This window comes from Tenrec ecaudatus, unplaced genomic scaffold (genome assembly GCF_050624435.1).
Source record: "Tenrec ecaudatus isolate mTenEca1 unplaced genomic scaffold, mTenEca1.hap1 Scaffold_3743, whole genome shotgun sequence".
NCBI lineage: Eukaryota > Metazoa > Chordata > Mammalia > Afrosoricida > Tenrecidae > Tenrec > Tenrec ecaudatus.
Genome location: NW_027459150.1, coordinates 87,275 through 101,477, shown reverse-complemented (window position 1 = coordinate 101,477; position 14,203 = coordinate 87,275).

Genomic DNA, 14,203 nt, shown 5'->3' with positions numbered 1-14,203 from the left:
ATTAAAGACAATCTCTATGCTTACCATGCAATGGAATCAAGACTAGGCCTACCTGAATCTTTTCATTCCTTTGACCACGTAGGGAAACAAGTATATGTCTCCCTAAAACTCCTTTCCCCTATAACATTTCAGAATATTTGGGAAAGGATAAAATATACTGCGTTATAGTCCATGTTTAATATTGGAAAAAAAGTGTTTCCTACCAACAAGGTTATTTGTGGGGAAACAGGAACCCACAGAAGTCTTAAGAAGGTCATATTTCTTCCCATGGATTAGTACCCTCTGTGGGTGATGGGTATTCTGAGCCCCCTGCTGACAGCAACCCATCACATACAGGAGAGGTGTTTCCTGGGCTTACACAGTCTTCCAACTTCTGTGGGGCACACAGTAACATTTTCTCTGGTCATAAGCATTCAGATTGTTGGTCAGGAGTGTTACCTGGAGTTGTCTCTGCAGATTTCCAAACACGGGCACTGGAGCTACCATAGTGGTCAGCACAGCAGCTCTAACTGCAGTCTGTATCCAGGCTCCTGTGGGGCCTAAGCACCCCTGCAAGTCAACTTTCTCCCTGAGGTTATTTTTACCTCTGGTCCCTCAGTGGGAAAAGCTTTAGAGGTAGAGAGTGCTACAAGTTGCAAACACTGTGAGCTGGATACAGTGAAAGGAAGTATGATCTACAGACATAGCTCTTTATACAGATTTTGATATTGAGATGTACGCCACAAAAAATACTGGTAAAGAAAATCTGGCTCAAAGACAAAGATATTCTACAGGATTTAGGCTGCCTTCTTTACAGAGGAACGGGGAAGTATTTAAATCAGGCTTCTATTCAAAATAATTGAAACTGGAACGTTTTAGTTAATTATTTGATGTTAAGGGGAAAGTTTCTAGTCAGAATTATTTTGGGGGTGGTTTTCTGTTATGTTTGATGGGAAATTTTGCAGATGTTTTTAATTGTTGAAAACAATACTCTAATGCCACTGAACTACACCTGAGAAGAATGTTGCAAATAGTATTTTGTTGCATGTTTCATGAGAAAAATATGTTCCAATACATGACAGAAAGTTTTGCACACATAGCTGCAAACGGACAGAAATTCTTGCCAGTACAATATTTCAAAAACTTTAAAATATTGAACAGGAAAGGGATTGTGATATAAACCAATAACTGAATTTACAATAAAAAATTTCATAATGAAATAGTCTATGTTTATTATTTTATTTGATTATTTGTTTTTTGCCCAAACCATCTTATAGTTAGCTGTGGTCGTCATATAATCATTTGTCAATTTCACAGGATTAAGAGTGAAGGGGTGGAGTCTAGCCAGTTAATCAGATCATAGCCAATGTGGCCTCTGTGTTGGAGTGGCCTCCTGAGGATTCTGGGAACTCCTTCATTCCTCCTTGAATGTAGGAGTCTGTCTCTCTCTGTCTCTTTCTGTTGACTTCCTGGGAGACATTGCAGCTGACAAGACATGTGGAACTATGTGAGTGCTCTCAGCTGGAGAAATCACGTGGACCCATGCGAGCGCTGAGATGCTTACAATGCCACCAGATCCAGAAGACTTCCCACCCACTGGCCTGTGCTCTTGCTGCATTTGGCATCATTGCATGTGTTTTGTGAGTCTGAAGAAGACTTTAAAAATACGTATCGGACATATGGTCTAAGATTGGACTTAAGGAATTGATCTGGACTGGGCTGGGATGTTTTCTTGATATTTGAGTTCTCTTGTACATAAAGCTATTTCTCAAGGACGTGAGTGTCTATGAATTTGTTTCTCTAGTCTACCCATAGTAACATAGATATCATATCATCCCACTGTTCCATCACATCAAGCAGGAGGAAAACATCTTTCTTGAACTTTTTAATATCGGCTCCCTTTTACCCCACCCATTGCCCCACTGTATCTCCAAGAAATCCTTGTTTGTCTTGCTGCCTCTATACATTTATCAATTCTGGGTTCGTATACTGTTAAACAGAAAGACACATAACAAAACTCAAGAGAATTACCCCCAATTGCAAAATACATCTGAGGTGAACCCAAAAGGAATTGCAAGTTGAGGAAGAAGGCAGTCCAAGTGTACTCTTCTGTCCTTCCCTGGAGTCCAGGACTGAACCAGTTGTGTTTAGGATCAATTATGTCAGTCTGGCTCCTGGGATGTGGTGACCTTGCTGGATCACTGCCTTTCCAGGGGCTTCTGTGTTCAAACATACTCTTTAGGTCTGGTGTCCTACAGCCTGCCCCTTCTACCTTTGGTTGAACACATGCTAACATTCCCCAAACTGATTGTTAAATATATTACAAGGAATACAAACGACGACGACAAAACTAACTCCCTGCCTTCCAGTAGATTCTCCCTCATAGCACAGCCCTATTTTGTCATCTTTGCTGGTGAGGAGGGAACACTGTTCTTTTAGCAGCTCAAACGAAGGATGCTTACAAAACAACATCCCTGCACTGGCCGCAAAGTGAGACTGCTGGCTGGGGGTAGTGAGACCCGTTACTGATGAGCCAGCTCCATCTCTTCTCTGTGTGTGCAAAGTACTGTTGCATGCAGTATTTGTTGGTAAACTGTGCTTTTGCTGGGGACCGCAGACAATGGTTTAACAGATTCATGCTGTTAAGTTGACCTTACATTACAATAGAGGGGGATACTATTGGAAGGAAGAATAAGGCTATTTTTGTACATCTACCTTTAAATTGAAGCAAAGCAAGTGAAAAAATATATTTAAAAGGAAAGCTAAGTGTTGGATCGGCCCTGTGAACAGCTCACTGCTGTGGGATTGCCAAATTTGCAGGTAGGTAGCTGGGTTGGGGCCTGGGATATAATACCAGGTGTCCTTTAAATTGGTTTATCCACAGAGAGCACAGCTGTGCTCTCAATCATGCCGTCGGAGTTCACAGCACCTTCCTGTGCTTTGCTTCCCTTGCAGGTGCTGTGGCAACTCCCGGCCGAACTGTTGGTACTTCAGGATCATCCCACAGAAGCCTGCAGAGACAACTGGAGGCTTGATGGTGAACCACAAGGTCTGCAGAGGGAGGAGAGCTCCCACTGGTGATAATCCCTAGCTATGCCCAGCTCCTTCCTGCAGATGATTAGATCAGGCCACGTGGAGAGAGTCTCAGCACTGGGGAAACAGGAGTGCTTGGAATCTGCCAGGTGCAGGGCTAGGTGTCGGTGGAGGTGTTTCTATATTGCTTTGAGAAAGGAATCACAAAATGCCTCACCGTGCTAGTAGAAATAGGACCTGGTATTTCCAGCTTTCCGGCACTTGTCCTGCACAGGCCAGGTACCTTTCAGAACTGGTGCCCAGACTGTAGCCTGATCCACTTCTGAATGTACACTCCTCCCTGGGCCATTCATTGTAATAGAAAATTGACACCCCAGGACCACGCATAAACAGCAGATAATTCTGAGCTGTTTAGGAAACCACTGTTATAAGCACAATAAAAGTGCACTCTTCTAAAAATAATTCACAGGGTACATAAGGGACTGTAGTGGATTGGTTATACTCCTCCCTTGCCCCAAACCACAATAACCTCTGGAAATACAGACTGGTATCTCTCATGAATATAGATGCCCAAATCCTCAACAAAGCCCTGGTCAATAGAATCCAACAGCATATAAATTTATTTTAAAAGACCAATATTCTCAGGTCAATGAATCAGGACAGAAAACCCAACAATAAAAACATCCACATACAATTGATTTTTACATTGGCCCAAAAGACATTAAATGGGAAGCAGGTGCCCTCCTCAATAAATGGTGCTGGAAAATCTGGATAACCACCTGCAGAAGAATGAAATGAAATATCTCATTCTATGTACTAAAATAACTCCAGGTGGATTAAACACCTACATGTAAAATCCAGAGCTAGCAGGATCATTAGTCCAGGGAATACATGGGTTGGCAGAATTAACAAAAGAAACATACTCCATAGAAGGTAACATAGATGAATGGGACCTATGAAAAAGAAAACACTTGTGTAAATCAATAGAGTTTATTTAATAAAAGAGTAAAAAGAGAGCCCACAGACTGTAAAAGGATATTTAGTAATGACACATCATATAAAAGACTAATGATTAAGATCCACAGAATTTTACAAGGTTATAGCAAGAAAAAAACTTTTGATAAGATGGGCTAAAGACCTGAACAAACAATTCATACAAGATGATAGATAAATGGCTAATAAACACATGTGGAAATGTTCTAGGTCTGTAGTCATTCAGGAATTGGAAATCAAAACAACAATGTGATACCAACTAAAGCCCAGTAATGTATCCCAATTTAAAAACAAAACATAACAGAACAATAAAGGGTGGACAGGGTCTGGTGGGATAAGGACTTTTGTACAACTGCTAGTAGTCATGTAAATATGTACAGCCACTATAGAAGGAGATATGGCGATACCTAAAACATATGGAAATTGAACTACCATCTGACTCACCAATACCATTACTGGGCATATACCCCAAAGAAATAAGAAAGAGATGACGAACAGACATGTGTTCCCCCATGATCATTGCAGCACAGTTCACAATAGCACGAAGCTGGAAACAGCCTAAATTCCCATCAAGAGAAAAGTGGATACATTAAAAAAACAAAAAAAACAACTGATGTAAACACACAAATAATATGAATCCCTAAAAAGCAGCATTGAAACACTTCAAGTCGTGGAAGGATCTGGAAGACATGCTTAGTGAAGTTAGTCAAGCACAAAAGGACAAATGCTATTTAAGTTCACTCCACTTGGAAAAAGTCGCAGAAAGGGCACAAGCTCAAGTTTGCACGTCATCAGGCCCTCTGGCTAGGAGCTAGATCGCCTGGGAAAGAGCTGGACCAGTGCCATGAACCACAAATCCTCTGGTCAAGGTAAGTATAGTGGAGGTCATTTGGCCAGAGGACACTTCCTGATCTCCTGATAGCTGGGATCCATTGGTGGGGGAAAGGGGGCAGGATGCTGAGTAGTAGCAATATGGATCTGGGGTGAGGTCCCCTGGAGAGGGTGGTGGCCCTCTCAAAGGGGTGAGGCTTAGTGATGGTAGGGCGTGGGCAGGACTGAAGAGGGGAGATGGAACAGTCAATTTTGGGTGAACGTAAGTGCGTGTCTGCTCGGGTGTGGGAAAGGAGAGCTGACAGCCAAGTGGAGTAAGGAGAGACTGCAGGTGCTCTTCGGATCAACAGGTAGGGAGGGTATTTCATGACTTGCACTCGGAGAGCAGAGCTGACTTAGGACTCTGGGGTTACCTGCGAAGCCAGGTCAGATGTCACAGAACAGTGGGAAACTGAATCCTGACTCTCAGAGTACAAGTCATGCTGCAGAGCTGCTTCTGTGGGATCCCCAAATGGGAACTCCACTGGGGGAACTGGATTCTACCCCAGACTCACTGTAACCTGAGGAATTAAGCTGGAAAACACATGGTGTCTGGGGTTGAAGAAAATAGCTGTACCAAGAGCTGTCTACTATTGGTTGTCTAACAAACAAGTCTTGGTACAGCAAGTGTGCTGTGTTAAGACGTATTATCCTGGCAACTGTGTGGCTGTTCTGTTGCAGTCTGCTTATACTCATCTACATTAGGCTGTTTCTCACAGGTGTGCCGCCATTGGAGCTCACCATCTTGAAGCAGTGTTATTTGTTTGGTTATTTTTCAGAAAATGAAACCTAGGGATGTTGTGCCCACAGGGAAAGAAAGCATAACAAGGTTTTAGGGTGCTTGTAGGGTGGAGGAGAAAAAAGGGAGATGATTTCAAGAAGTCTAGGAAGGAACCCTATCATTTGGAAAACATGTATGAGTATGCAAGAAATTGCACAATTCGTTTGGACAGAATTGAACTATGGAACAATATGACCTATACAGTGGTTGCCAAGTTAAATAATTTTAATTTTATCAAATAAAAGGTAATAAAGTAATAGATCAAGGAATGGGTTTGGGGCTTGCACTAAATCCTATCCCCAATTTAAGGACTATCAGTTCGAGCCCACAGGACGATGGCAACGTAGTGACACATGCCAGGGGGACTCTGCAGAATCCAGCCCAGGAGAGTTGCTTAGAGGGAAATTCAACGCTGCTGGATCTCAGGAGGTGCATCATAAAGATAAGTAGGCGCATATCCACTGGGTTTTGAAGGGCTGTGGGTTTTGGCTTACATCACTGGAAGCCGCCGGGGGCTTGACCTTAGCCCAGCCACTGTAACTGCTGGAGCCCGGACCATTTGGAGCCCAGCCAATGTATCTGCGGGAGCCGGGGCCATTTGGAGCCTGTAGCAGGGCTTGGTCTAAACACAGCCACAGTTTTCCCCTGCCTGCCTCAGGGCAGGGACAGGACCCTGGCAGCTCCACCAGCAGGGATCAGGGTTCAGCTACATTGTTGCTTCTGTTTATATCTCTGCTCTCTATTCCAACACAGCCGTGGAGGGCTGCACAGGAGCTTTTTCATGTCATGGCCACAGCTTGTGGTCTGAGCAGGGACTAAACCCAACACCCCACAGCCCAACAGGCAGGGATCAGGGTTCAGCTACACTGCTGCATCTGTTAACATCTCTGCTCTGTGTCCCCCCACTTCTTTGGGGGCTGCTCAGCAGCTTTCTTGTGACTCTTGGGGCTCAGCTGTGGATAGCAGCTGGGGCTTGGGGCAGGGAGTAAGCCCTTGTAGCTCCACAGGCAGGGAGTGGGACTCAGCTACATAGTTGCTTTTGCTTCCCTCACTTCCCTATACCCCTGCAGAGTCTAGTCTAACATTTTAATTTTTCTCCCCCTGCTCTTTATTCCTACCCTGCTCTCTCATGCTCCATTGCAGACATATGGGGCACTCCCATTGCCCTAGGGCATTTGCGCCTTGGCCACACCCAGCTAGGTGAGCTCCACCCTGCTTAGATAGCCAAAGGCTAGGGAAAGGCCTGCTTGCTCTCTAGGGGATACTCCTCAGACTTCTCACCAGGGAGTTCCTGCCTGAGTACCTGGGGACATAAGGCAGCTCAGCCAACACTTTTCAACATTCAAACCAATAACAGGAACATCAGCCCAGCCTGTGCAACACTGGGGCAGGCAGCCGACCTGCCATCTGGGGTACTCCCCTGATAGGGAAGCCACAGGAAGATAAAGTGGTAGGTTAATACCATAGCAAAATCAGCTGTAGGCAGTTCGAAGAAGCATTCCTGTAAGTCTTCCAGAGAGAGACTAGAAAATGGCACCTGGTCCCTCTAAAATAACTCAACGCAAAAAGCCATCACCCCTAACGACTTCAACGAAAAAAACAGGAGAAAAAAAGACAAAGGCAGAAGATGACCTGAACATAACAACATACATAGAAGAAGCAGACATTGAGATGCCACTCAAAGAAACTCAGAATGCTGCTTGGAGCCATGCAGGATATGAGGGAAACAATACAGAAAAAGGATGAAACGATACAGGAGCTTAGCGAGGAGATAATGAAAAACAATAGCACAATCATGTTCCTTGAAAATTGATTGGAGGAATCAGAGAACCCTATCATGTCTTGGAGGACAGCCAAGCAGACTTTAATAAACGTGAACAAAAATCTAACAAGAGCATCAGAGAAGCTGAAGAAAACCTAAGAGCTATGTCTGATGCTATGAAGCAGAACATTAGAATTATTGGCCTACCGGAGGAAGACACAACAAAGAATCATCTGCTACAATAGCGAGAGAATTCTTGGAGGAAAACTTGCCCAGCCTAATGAATGAAAACCAGGCAACCATCCAGGAGGCTGAAAGAACACCAGCATGACAGGACCCCAAGATGAAATCACCAAGGCACATAATAGTTAAACTATCCAACTTTGAGGAAAAGGAGAAAATCATGACAGCAGCCAGGGAAAAACAAGCAGTCACATATAAAGGTTCCCACATAAGGATATGCTCAGACCTATCAGCAGAAACTATGAAAAAAAGGAGAGAGTGGAGTAACATTACTCCAAAAATTGAAGGAAAACAACGCAAATCCAAGAATATCTACCCAGCCAAATTATCGATCAAGATCGATGGAGAAGTAAAAGTCTTCCCAGACAAGGAAAAACTCAAAAATTACATTACAACAAACCCAGCCTTACAAAAGATCCTCGCCGACTCAGTATGGGCAGATGAACAACACTCACCAAGCACAAATAAGAGACCAATACATAGAACAACTTCACCCAGAGCACAACAAGGAGAAAAGAGACCCCAAGATAGCATTGGTTTAAGGATGGAAAGAAGTCAAGAATGATACACACAAAAAACACACACTAATGAGAAAGGAAAGTAGGAAAACTCCCAACACAAAAGGTATAAAATGGCATCACAGAGTCCACAGATGGAGATAATAACCCTGAAATCAGTGGCCTGAACTCAGGCATTAAAAGACTGAGACTAGCAGAATGGCTTAGAAAACACAACCCATCCATTTGCTGCCTACAGGAGACACATCTCAAGGCTACAGACAAAAATAGGCTGAGAATCAAAGGCTGGAGAAGGACCTACCAAGTACACAGCAATACAAAAAAAGCAGGGGTTGCAATCCTAATCTCGGAATAAATTGACCTCAAAGTACAAACCATAAAAAGAGATAAGGAAGGATACTATCTAATGCTCAAGGGAATCATAGACAATGAACCACTAAGCATTGTAAACATATATTCCCTGAATGAGAGACCAGCTGAATATGTCAACCAAACACTCCAAAAGATTAAGAAAAAATCACAGACCCGACAATTATAGTAGGTGACTTCAACACACCACTCTGAGAAAGATAGATCACAGGGAAAGAAACTCAACTATGATGCACATACCGGCTTGGGAGGAACTGGAGGAAATCATGCTAAGTGAAGTAAGTCAGGTACAAAAGGAAAAGTAAAACATGATCCTGCTGAGGCAAATATTAAAAAAAATGCTAATGTGGCATAGGGGAAAAAGTTACTATATACTAACATTTTTGGGTTGAAGACTGTGTAGTATGGCAGAGACCAGATCAAAACCAGGGATGCACATAGTAGACAACTGGGGAGGAGGTGGGGAAAGAAAAATAAAAGGATGAATATAAGGAAGAAAAGGTGAGCTGGGGCATGGGGCACTAACCCACCCAAGGGGAGGGTATTGTTTATATCTCCACAGGGAAAGTGGGACCAGACTTCCACCCAGTGCCGCGAGGTGTGAATGCAGCATTCCGGAGTGGAGTAGGGAACCAGTGAAGAGGTCTGGGAGGCTGGCCCCAACACCAAAAATTAAGTGGATTCCTGCCCCTCCCCCAAGAAGAATTTGTTTCAAAGGACGACATTGATTCTACAGCTCGGGCAGAAGGATATATCGGATCAGAGCACACGGGCGCAGATGAAGGGGAGGAGGAGAGAGTGGAGCACAGACTTGCCCACCAGGCCGTGAGGATGATGTTCCTGATTAGAGCAGCCAGTCCACAGAGAGGACAACATGGCCCCCACTATAAGACATGATACCCCTCAGTGACCAATGGCGCTACCGGAGAAAGCATCAGAGACACAGTGTGCGGATTGCACCTGACCTGATCCGACCACACTGAGGCAAATCACTGGGAGAGTTCAGCGGAACAGCAAGGGAATGGAGTGGCAAGGTCCCCAGGGAATGCTGAAAGTGGATTTGGGGCCAGGGCGTGGTGCCCATATAGACTGGACTGGAAAACACTCCTAAAGGCCAACAAACGAACCTTGAACTAACTACAAGCTTTTCTATCTTGATGTGTTTTGTTTTGTTCTTTGTCAGTGGTTTTTTTGTTGTTTTGTTGTCTGGCTGTATACTGTTGCTTTGTTTTCCTCTGTCTTATTTTTGTGCATGTTATTATCTCCACAGGTTTGTCTACATGAGACAGGCTGGATGAACTATCTGGAGGAAAAACAAAGGGACCGACAGTTCTGGGGGTACCTGGGATAGGGGGAGATTGGCCGTAAAGAAGTGGTGTTAACAAACCCAGGGACAAGGGAGCAACATGGGATTCAAATTGGTGGCGAGGTGGGGAGTGGCTGGCCTGGTAGGGAATGATAAGGGCAAGGTTACTTAAAGAAGAGGTATAGCTGTAAGCCAGGTGGGGATGGAGCATGATAGTGGGGCAGGAGGAAAGTCAAGGGAAATAGAGGAAAGAACTAGGAGGCAAAGTGCATTTGTAGAGGTCTAGACAAAGACATGTACATGCAAATATATATATGAGGATGGGGAAATAGATCTATGTGTCTATATTTATAGGTTTAGTATTAAGGTGGCAGAAGGACCTTGGGCCTCTACTGAAGCACTCCCTCAATACATGAATAGTTTCTTCTATTAAATTGTCATTCTATGATCCTCACCCTCCCGACACAATTGCTGAAGCCAAAGCATTTGAACAAGTAAATATGAAGAAAGTTGATGGTGCCCGGCTATCAAAAGAGATAGCGTCTGGGGTCTTAAAGCCTTGAAAGTGCACAAGTGGCCATCTAGCTCAGAAGCAACAAAGCCCACATGGAAGAGCACATCAGCTTGTGTGATCACGTGGTCCCGAAGGGATCAGTTTTCAGGTATCAAAGAGCAAAAAATCATATCATTGGCTGCACAGCTCCATGATACGATTGTCGAGGACAAACGGGTGCATAAGCAAACGTGGCGAAGGAATCTGATGATGCCCGGCTATCAAAAGAGATAGTGTCTGGGGTCTTAAAGCCTTGAAGGTGAGCAAGCGGCCATCTAGCTCAGAAGCAATAAAGCCCACACGGAAGAAGCACACCAGCTTGTGTGATCACGAGGTGCCAAAGGTATCAGGAATAAGGCATCATCATAAAAAAAACCCAAAAACTTAACATCGTGAATGAAGGAGGAAGTGTAGAGTGGAGACCCAAAGCCCATTTGTCGGCCACTGGAGATCCCCTCACAGAGGAGTCTAGGGGAGGAGATGAGTCAGTCAGGGTGCGATGTAGCACCAATGAAGTATACAACTTTCCTCCAGTTCCTAAATGCTTCCTCCACCCCACCCCCCAACTATCATGATCTGAAATCTACCTTGATAGAGCAGAGGTTGTACACTGGTGCATATAGGAGCTGGAGGCACAGGGAATCCAGGGTGGATGATACCTTCAGGACCAGGAGTGTGAGGTGCGATACTGGGAGGGTAGAGGGTGAGTGGGCTGGAAAGGGGAAACCGATTACAAGGATCTACATGTGACCTCCTCCCTGAGGGACAACAGAAAAGGGGTGAAGGGAGACGCTGGATAGGGCAAGATATGACAAAATAATAATTTAAAAATTATTAAGGGCTCATGAGGTAGGGGTAGCAGGGAGGGAGGGGAAAAAAGAGGATCTGATGCAAAGGGCTTAAATGGAGAGCAAATGCTTTGAAAATGATGAGGACAAAGAATGTACAGATGTGCTTTATACAATTGATGTATGTATACGTATGAATTGTGATAAGAGTTGTATGAGTAATAAAATGTTAAAAAAAGAAAGTAATCTAAGAAGTTGTCCTAAATATAGAAGAGCACGGAAATAATATTTGTGAAAGCCTTATTAATTCCCTGTAGTGTGAAGATGCCTTAATACTGCATGCCATAAGGTAGTCTGACTTGAAAAACGTACTGATGAAGATCAGAGACTGGTGCCTTAACTACAGAATACAGCTCGATGAAAGAAAACCAAAATCCTCACTATAGGACCAATACAAATTACCATGAAAAATGGAGATATCATTGAAGTTGTCAAGGATTTCATTTCACTTGGACCTCAATCAATATACACAGAAGCCATAGACAAGTGATGTGTTTCCCTGGGCATATTTGTTTCCCAGGACCTCTTTAAACATTTAAAAAGCAGTGTCTATTTGAGAACTAATATTTACCAGATCCAAGCTATTTTATTTTTAATTGTCTCATATGCCACTGAAAGTTGAAAAATGAATGAGGCTGTTTAAAAGTAAAATGATGCATTTTAATTATAGTGCTAGTGAAGAACTTGATAGTTTGATGCACTGTCAATTGTAGCTTAGAAGTTGTACAATTATAATGCTTGTCATAAATGGATACTATGAAAATTTCATTTTAAGTATATTAGAAATTTGTTGAGAGATCTGTCCATTAAAGGACATCATGCTTGATAAAGCAAAATATCATTGAAAAAAGGATGAACTTCAACAACATAGAACATCACAGTAACTGCAACTAAGCTCAAACTTGACAACTGTGAGAAGGAAGCAGGACCCATATGTGTTTCATTCTTTTTTTTCTCTAACATTTCTATGAGAGTGACATGATTTAATTTGACTTAAACAGCAAAATGCAATGCCAATGACAAACATTTTGCTTGATGCATAGTTAATTAAATTTTTCCCTTTACATATTGGCACCTGATAAGGATACCATTTAATACCACTTTTATTTAATAATATGCTGCAAGTCTTTATGGCAGTTATTGATCAACAAGTGTCTAATAAAAGCTGACAATGGTAGCAAAGATGTAAAACTGTAATTGGAGATGGTATCACTCTAAACATGGACAATCCAAGGCCCTACAAGAAAATCATTGCATCCAAATGAAATGTTCAGCAATTTCACAGGCCATAGGTCAATATAGAAAAGTCCATTTGGATTCCGTGTACCAACAGAGAACGCTCTGGAAAGGAATTCAAGAAAATAATACCATTTACAAGAGCCACCTATAAGATAAAATGGAAAAAACCTGGGCAGAAAAACAAACATCTGTACAAAGAAAACCTTAAAAACAGTACTACAGGATACCATAAGACATAAAGTGAAAAATTAGCCATACTCTTTAATAGGGAATTTTACTTTGTGAAAATATCAAACACACCACAAGTGATCTATAATTATAATGCAATTCTGATTCAGATCCCAGCATCTTTCTGAAAAGTTGAAAAAGAAAGGGAAGAGATTCTATACCTAGAAGCTCTGATGGTGTAGTGGATTATACAATGGGCTACTAGCTGCATGGTCCTCAGTTAAAAACTGCCAGCTACTCTTTCGGAGTAAGATGATCCTGAAAAGTTTTATGATCTCAGAAATCCAAAACGGCCAGTTAGCCCTTGTCCAATAGTAGTGGTTCTCAGCCTTTCAAATGCCATGACCCTTTCATACAGTTCCTCATGTTATGTTGTGGAGAACCCACACCATAAAATTATTTTCTTTGCTACTTCATGAATGTAATTTTGCTACTGTTAAGAATTGTAATATAAATATCTGATATGCAGGATGCATTTTCTTTGTTACAAATTGAACATAATGAAAGCATGGTGATTAATCACAAAAACAATATGTAATTATGTATTGTGAAATATTTATTTTTGATTACAAATAAATGAAATTTTGTCTTGAAGCATGGTGTAGCATGGTTAACAGTCTTTAATATAATGATAATAAACTGCATTGCTACATTTTGCGACTGTATGCATAAAAAGCCAGCGTGCGTGCAAATGCTGAGAAACCTTCCTTCTCACCAGATCAGAAGTTCTCAGTCTTTGCAAGAGCACAACGAAGTCTACTTTGGTATTTAGACTTGATAACCAAAAAGCTGGAAAGCCCTGTTTCACAGATATGTTGTTGGAAATGGAAGAAGATGGTCTCAGATAGGTATATGACTGCCAACACTTGATCCAGAATTTTGTAACTGGCATTGTAGCGAAATCAGTTTGTGCTGACTCACTGTTAATGAGTTCAATGAACACTTCTTGAACTGTCTCCGGAGCATCTTCATCTTTGACTGTGAATGGGTGTCTAGCAAGTGCAAATGGAATGTCAGGTAGATTTGGAAAGTACAATGAAATTTTATCTGCAAGCATGTGCAAGTGTTCTTTCATAGGAATGACCATCGTCATTCTTTTGTATGGTTCAATGTCATGTTCCTCAAAAAAAGCAGATACAACATATAAATTTTATTTTCATCCTTTTTTTTGTGCCAAAGCTAAAGTTTCATTTGGAATGATCAGATCTTTTCAGAAAATCAAGTCATGTTGCATTTGTTCCTCACAGTGATCAATTTAACTCATTCAAGATGGAAAATGTGTCAACCAAGTAAGCTATTTTCTGTAGTTTACTTTGATCGCTGAAAAGTGCTTTGAACTGCGTTGTTGCCTTCTGATTTTAAAATGCTTTGAGTTCATCACAAAGCTCAAAAACACGTTTTAAAACGTTTACTCTTAACAACCATCTTACTTCCGTGTTAAATAGCAGAGCATTATTGTGCTCATCCATCTCGTTCTGCAG